Genomic DNA, 7,990 nt, shown 5'->3' with positions numbered 1-7,990 from the left:
CATCTAAAATGACACTGCTCTCTTTCCTTCCCTTCTTTATTTTTTTCACCAGCTCTTACCACTACTAATCATACTATAAATGTTACTTATTTATCATATTTAATGTCTGTGTCCCTCATTTGAATGTAAACTCTGTAAGGCAGAAATTTTCTCTTTTATTTTCTGCTGCATCCCTGAACCTGGACTGGTTCCTGGTGCATAGTAAAAACTGAAATATTTGTTAAATGAAAGAATAAACTGCAGAAGATCAACGGGCTGAGTATATAAGGCCTAGGAATAAACAAGCCCTTGGAATCCCAGCTCTGACACTAGTCATTGTGACCTTGGACTGGTTATTTACCATCTCTAAGCCTTAATTTTCTCATCTGTGAAATGGAGAGATTAATGGTACCTCCCATGAAAGATTTTCGTGAGGATGCATCCAGTCAAGAAATATTTATGGACCCCCTCCCATGTGCCAGGAGCTGTGTTTTAATGGGGGTTAGATGAGAGAATTTATGGAAGAGTTTGGCATTGTGTCTGCCATGTTGCAAACCGGCCGTAAAGCCTTTACTGAGTATTATTAGCAGAGGAAAGAGGGTTAAGCAGTCGGGAGACAGGGCCGTGTGAGAGCTGCTGAGCTGGGAGTGCGCGTACTGACCCAGAGGGAGTGAGCAGAGTGCGGGGTGAGGGGAGGGGACTCTGCTGACCTTGCCGATTTCTCAGGGATGAACCCCGTGAGGGGGAGCCAGGAAGCAAGGTGGACTTTGAAGGATGATTAGGGAGTAGAAGGGGAATTCTGGTGTCATCATCAGCACACCAGTGCCAGAATGCAGAAGAATTGCAGACACAGACTCTCTCCAAAGCCACAAGTCATTACTCCCGGGAGGAATGACACCGTGGGCCCCCCCTCCCCGCGACGATCGAGGGGCCATGAGAAGAACACTGTAACTTGGCAGGGTCCCCCATACTTCAGACCGGATTAGGGTTGGACTCCCGAGTGCCGTGCCTCACTACTTGAAAATCCCGTGAAAGAGCTGGAGCCTCGTTCTGGGCAGCAGCGAGCAATGGCTCTCTGTCACCAGCCAGTGAAGAGTAAGTGAGGAGAGTGATGGAAGCAGAGGTGTGGGGGGTGCTGTGCCCCGGGGGTCTCAGCTGGTGTGGAGAAGAGGTTCAAGGCCTGGGAGGTCACAGTCAGGCAGGATGAGAGCGTGGGGGACTGAGGGCCCTGCCCTTTCCCTCCGGACCCACCATGGCTCTGGCCCTTTCTGCCTCGGGCTGTGCCTTGCTCTGGCCTTCCTGGTGGATTATTCTGGAAGACTTCCCAGGAAGTCTGGAGGTCCCTCAGGTCCAGGCCCCAGGGATGAGGGAGCCCAGGATAGCGGTTATTCCAATGATGTGAGCCCCTCAGGCACTCCGGTTTCTTCGGTGCCCAGGAGGCCCTGTGGTGCCACAGAGCCGACAACATGAAGCCGGGGACCCCACTGCACTGTGGGGAGGAACAGGCTGAGAAGTCGAACCCTGAGGTGTAGCCTCTCGCTTTCCACCCACATGAAGCAGAAACCACAACTTCAAGGCTTAGTGTGCTCCTCTCTCCAGCCCTCAGTAGTATATGTTGTGTAAGAGACACCTGCAGCTCAACAAGTAATTGCAAAGTGAATCCTGTGTAACCACCACCCAGGACATGAGGGGACCACCGCCATCTCCCCTTCATCCCTTTCTGATTTCTATCCCTTGCCTCAGTCGTATATGTATATGTTGTGTAGTATATGTTGTGTAAGAGACACCTGCAGCTCAACAAGTAATTGCAAAGTGAATCCTGTGTAACCACCACCCAGGACATGAGGGGACCACCGCCATCTCCCCTTCATCCCTTTCTGATTTCTATCCCTTGCCTCCCCGCTGAAGGTAATTACTGTGCTGACTTCTAGAACAAACATTCCCATGTTTTTTGTGTGTTTGTTCTGTTTTGTTTTTACAAGGCAGCATAGTACAGTGGTAAGAACATGGATTCTGGAGACAGAAGGTGTTCATTTACTTCTTGGTTCCGCTACTCACTTGCTGCATATCCTTGGGCCGAATACTTTATCTCTCTGTGCTCACTTTCTTCATCTGTGACGTAAGGATCATGAGAGAATGCAAGCTGATGAGGTTGTTTAAAAGATTAAATATGAGTTAATATATGTGTAGTGCTTAGAACAGTACCTTGGGTAGTATGGGTGCTCTTTGTACTACTGTCACCTAAATATACATGCCTTAGCAGATATGGTCTAGTTTGCTAGTTTTTGAACTCTATGCTAACAAATCATACTCTAAAACTAACCAACAAATAAACAACCAAACAGATAGGTACAAAGCCTATATGATGACGGCAGCAATGATGATTGAAGGGGAAAAGGATGTGCCAGTGGCTGAAGTTCTGGAAATAGGAGGAGACTGTCACGATGGGCTGGGACGTGAGGACAAGAACACACAGGGGTGGCACAAACAAATCATGGGGATTGACACTCAGCAGAGAGGTGTAACTGAGAGCGTTACTGAGTCTAAGCTCATACTGCTCGTTGCAAGAGAGGCCAGTAAATCAAGTTTTTGGGACAAGGAATAGTGACTTTATTTGGAAAGCCAGCAGACCAAGAAGATGGTGGACTAGCGTCCCAAAGGACCATCTTGCCCAAGTTAGAATTCAGGCTTCTTTTATACTGAAAGGGGAGCGGGTGTGGTTGGTTGCTGCAAACTTCTGGGTGTGGAGATCCTTTGTTCTTGCAGCTGCCCAGGTAGGTCATGTCACGATGTTCCTGTAAACCTCCAGCAAGACAAATGTTATTCTCTGTTCTGCAACTTTTTATCTCCATATGAATGGAAGAGTGTTACACCTTTAAAGGTCAGAGCCTTGAGAATGGGCCATCCTGTATATTTCAGGCTATAGGCAGCATGCTTTACTTGTAGCGAAAGCAATAGAATACAGAGGTTAAAGTAAAAGAAACAGATCAATATGGAGTCAGATCTGTCCTTCCCTATTACAAGAGAACACAGCATGGGTCCAAGGAGTAGGAGGGGCTCTGGGGAGTGAGGCAACCTGGCCCTCCTCTCCCGCCACCTGGCCCCCAGCGTGGTTCTTGTGGAACTCATGCTGCTTCCTCCACGGTGCAGTGCAGACTCCATCTCCATTCTGCCTCTGGTTGCGTGACGTCACAATTCCACTCCTGGCTGTGGGGCCTGGCTGTAGGTCACTGCCCTGATAATAGATGCTTCAGTTTCAGTGTAGCCTGGACAGCGCCCAGAGCCTCGTGGGCCTCTGTCTCCAGAGGGAACAGCCCTGTGCTTGGGGAACAAGAGACCCCAGCTCCCAACTGCACTGTGGGCAGAGTTAGATTGAAAATGTCATTATTCAGCAAACTTGTACTAAATACTTAGAAGTCCCAAATACTTCATGAACTGAGATGGTTTTCTTTGCTTTCCCTGGACCTGTCCACTCAGTCTTCACACCAGCCCTGAGCTCTCCGGCTGTCTCTGTTTTATAGAAGAGGAGACAGAGGCGGGTAACTGGCTCCCGCTCACACGGCTAATAAGTGCACGAGGCCTGGCCAGGGCCGTGCTCCTGAGCAGTCACTGCCCTGCTTCACCTCACTTCCTTGCTCAGCAGTCCTGGTTCTGCTCCGCTGGCTATGTGGGCACACTGCTGAACCTCTGTGGGTTTCAGTTTCCCTGCTTATGAGGAGCAGGCCTATGGGCCCCAGTGTTCACATCCCCTGATTCACTGCCCTTCATGGAGGCCTCCCACAGATGCCGGCCAGCCCTGGGCACCTGGGGACTCCACGAGAAGTAATATCATGGCCTCTGGCCTCCGCAGGGAGCTTATATTTGGGGACACAACTGATGATACAAGATGGTAAATTAATTAACTTTCCAAAGTGTGATTCAGACCAGGGTGTAAGTAAGGGCTCTGGGAGGGCAGCTGAACAAGTCTTGCCTAGTGGAAAAATGGATCATCTTAAAGGAAGAGCAAATCCTCCTTAACCACTGCTAAAAATTACTTCTCTGTTAGGCAAGGGTCAGAAACATTTTCCTGGCAGACAAGTCGTTACCATCTGGCTCCCAGTCGGCCGTACCTGCCCCACCCGGAGCCGGGAGCCCCGTGCAGCTGGTGGACGTGCCTCATTTCAGCAAAAGCATCAACGCTTAGAGGGAGGGTTTTTTCTTCCTCCACATAACATGCTTCCATATGTTGAAATATTTCTCCACAGGGCTATGCATGGGATGAAGAAGATGTATGGTGAGCAGGCAGAGCCCCAGAAATAGAGGGCTAGTTGGGATTGTGCAAAAGTCAGTGAATGAACCTGGTGACAGAGACACCACACACCCTGAGGCTGGTCGCTTCAACCAGAAAGAACTAGTTGTGAGAAACACAGTTTGACTGGGTTGGGGCCATGACACCGGGGAATGGAAACACTGGAGACAGTATTTTAAAATGTTGGGCTTGGGCTGAAGAACGAATCTTAGGTTTGTGCTGACTCATACTGTGGCATCTCAGAGCCTGTGGAGAGGCGGCATCTATCCCAGGATTCTTGGTCTCCCACTGTGTCTCTTCCTCTGTTGGTTTTCTTCCCTACGTTTCTGTGCCAGCACTGCTGTTCATTCTACTACTGCAAGGGATAATACCTTTCCAAGATTTCAGTGTTTAGCAGCAGGCTGATGGCTCACAACTTTACTTTTTTTTAATTTAAAAATTTTATATTTTTATTGAAGTGTAGTTGATTTATAATGTGTTTCAGGTGTATAGCACACTATGTGTATATGTATTATATATTCTTTTTCAGATTCTTTTCCCTTATAGGTTATTATAAAATATTGAGTAGAGTTCTCTGCGCTATACAGTAGGTCCTTGTTAGTTATCTATTTTATATACGGTAGTGTGTGTCTGTTAATCCCAGCCTTAGAGTTCCAGCTGGGAGCTGGCCGTAGGCTCTGGACCCACGAATGTGGCTGCCTCCTGGGTGTCGTCATTCCAAGTCCCACAGGTACCTCTTCTCAACTAAACTCCTCCCAAACTTGCTTCTCCCCGTCCGCCTTCTAACTCAGTGAATGGCACCATCACTCACCCTCACCATCCTCCATGTGCAAAGAGTCACCAGTTCCCTCCAAGTCTTTCCACTCCATGCGTGAACCTCAGTTCAGGCCCTGCATCTCCGGCCTATAGCAGCTCTCTCAGGGGTCCACCTGCCTTCCAGTTTGCTCCCCTTGAACCCACCCTACACACAGCAGCTAAAGTGCTTCCACAGCACAAATAGGAGGTGTAACTCCCCTCCTTAAAGCTCCTCGAAGCCTGCCAGTTGCTTTGGGGATTCGGCCTAAACTCGTTCGCTGTAAAGCGCCATTCCCGAGTTGGGCCTGGTGTATCACTCCAGTGACCTGAGGCTTGGCTCTCACGGGAACCTCCCTCCAGGCCTGTGCATTCTCTGACAGGAACAGGAGATGGGCCAGGTGAAGTTGTTAAATGGAAATTACCATCTCTCCCAACGCCCACACTCTACCATATTTCTGAATTCAGAACATCCCAGCAGAGTCCAAGATGCTGTTTCTAAAGGTAGTACATCAGAGTAACCTGCTTACAAATCAGTAAGAAAGTAACCTATAGGAGAAAAGAATCTGAAAAATAATATATACATATATATATATATATATATATATATATATATATAACTGAATCACTTTTGCTGTATACCTGAAACTAACACAACATTGTAAATCAGCTATACTTCCATTAAAAAGATGCTTTGCTGAAACCAAGAAAAAAAAGAAAAAGAAAAGAAAAATACAAGTACCCTAAGACAATGACAGACGATAACCAGGATAACCGGGGAAGAAAGCTGGAGCCTTTACTGCTCTTCCAGACCAGAGCCTGATGGGCCCTCAGTGAACCTTGCCTGTAACTCTCTTATGACATTTCATACTGTGTGGCATCTATGTATTTAGTTATCACTTGGTTTAGCTCTTGCTTTAAAAAATCAGCAACCCGAGTTCGGGGAAGATGCATCTGTCTGCATCTTCTATGGGTCTTCTGTGCAGTGCGTATCTTCTATGCATAGGGCAGAGGAGGATCTCGGTATATCCTCCTCTGCCCTATGCATAGAAGAACGGCCAATTATTAAATCACAATATTATGTCTTTCCCCATTAGCCAGGAATATTTATTTCATTAAAATAGCTTTCTAAAAATATCTCCCCATATTACAAAGGATTATGTTCCTAATGAGTATTTTGCACTTATGAATCAATAATAAAAAGACAAATTCCCTAAGAGAAAAGTTGACCAAAGATGATAGACAATTTACAAAAGAATTTACAAAAGAAACAATACCAATGGCCATGAAACATATGGCAGAGGCTTAATCTCCATGTATGCAATGAAAGCTACTGTTTGCAGGAGGTGGGGAAAACAGGGACTTGCACTGTTGGCAGGAGTGTAAATTTGTAGAACCCTTCCTGAGGGCAATTAAGCAATAATGATTCAAAATTTAGAATTTACATGATCTTTGACCCAACAATCCCAGGACTCTGTCCTCTAGGAATAATCAGATAAGGGTACCAAGTTTATGTGAAAGAATAGTAATTGCAACATTAATAATAGAATAGTTAAAAATGCAAATAAGTCAAGCTTTTATCATAGTGATATGGTTAAATAAATCATGATACAGCCATATAATGGAATATTATGCACTTGTTAGAAGAGAAGCAAATCTCTAGATATGTGTTTCTACAAGGAAAAATGCGCGCAATATATCAAGTGAAAGAGGCAGGTTATAAAGCATTTTATCCATCTACCCATCCACCCTTCCTTTCATTCTTTCATTCAGCAAGAAAATAGTAAAAGAGTATTATTAAGCCATTAACAGTAATTATCACTGGATCAAGTTAGACTTTTTAGTGACTTCCACACTCTATTTCATATTTTGAAGATTTTACAACGAGCAGTGTGGTATATTATTCTTGAAACAGCAAAAACCATAGGTAATGCCAGTTAGGGGGAAAGTTTTTCTTGACTGAAAGAGAAATATGAGAGATTTATCTCTGCTGGCATTTGGGGAACACGTTGCCATATGGGATAATTTTTCATCATGAGGCATCTTGGCTTTGGTGGATTAGCCCCTGGTGGCAGAGCCTTGCATCATGTGGAATTTGTCCTGCGTTTTTGACCCCAGCTTTCACTAACTCCTAAGAAACACAAGATAACATTTTCACAGTCCATTCCTGCGCCAGTAAAGGGGAACAAATTACATTTAATTTCCAACTATCAGTGGTTAAGAATTGTGTGGGTATATGAAATCAGCAAATAATAAACATTTTATCCATTTGTCTTCTCTCTTCTACCTATACTCTCAATCATTATTTTATTTTATTTACTCATTACCAAGACAAAGTGAACTGATTTCTGGTTTTTATTTTGCTCTTCCCCACATGCTCTTGGCCTGACTTGGTCTTAGAGAACACTGGCCGGTTCCTACTTGTCACTAATTTCTTTTCTACCTAATCACAAAAGGTTAACTAATACAAGTTTACACTTTTCCTTGGTGTGGATGACATGCTCATCTAACAGTGGCTCCTGGAACTTCATCCTTTTTCCTTCTTAGGAAACTGTGAGTGCTTTGCCCTTTGGTCCACCCTGTCGATGTCTTTATGTTGATTGGACTTGGTAAACTGAAAGTGGCATCTCTGGATGCCCTGGGAGGATATATGTGTTCTAGAATGTTGGAAATAAACCCTACAGAGATTCCAGGGCCCAGCCTTATTGGTAAAGTTTTTAGGCTCCAGTGTTCTGGACTATGCTGAACAATATTCTCTCCAAGGTAAAGGACCAGTGAATGCATCTGCACCTCATACAACCATGAAAGAAGCACAGCTCTTTGGAAGTCCTTCAGGTGCTGGAGGCAATATGTATTGCACTTGGGACAACTGCTCCATCCCATTTATCAGAGGACTCATGTTGCTGGCAATTTTTTTTTTTTTTTTTTTTT

This window comes from Lipotes vexillifer, unplaced genomic scaffold (assembly GCF_000442215.2).
Source record: "Lipotes vexillifer unplaced genomic scaffold, Lipotes_vexillifer_v1.1 scaffold905, whole genome shotgun sequence".
In the NCBI taxonomy this organism is placed as follows: Eukaryota; Metazoa; Chordata; class Mammalia; order Artiodactyla; family Lipotidae; genus Lipotes; species Lipotes vexillifer.
Note: the sequence above shows the minus strand (reverse complement) of the source record.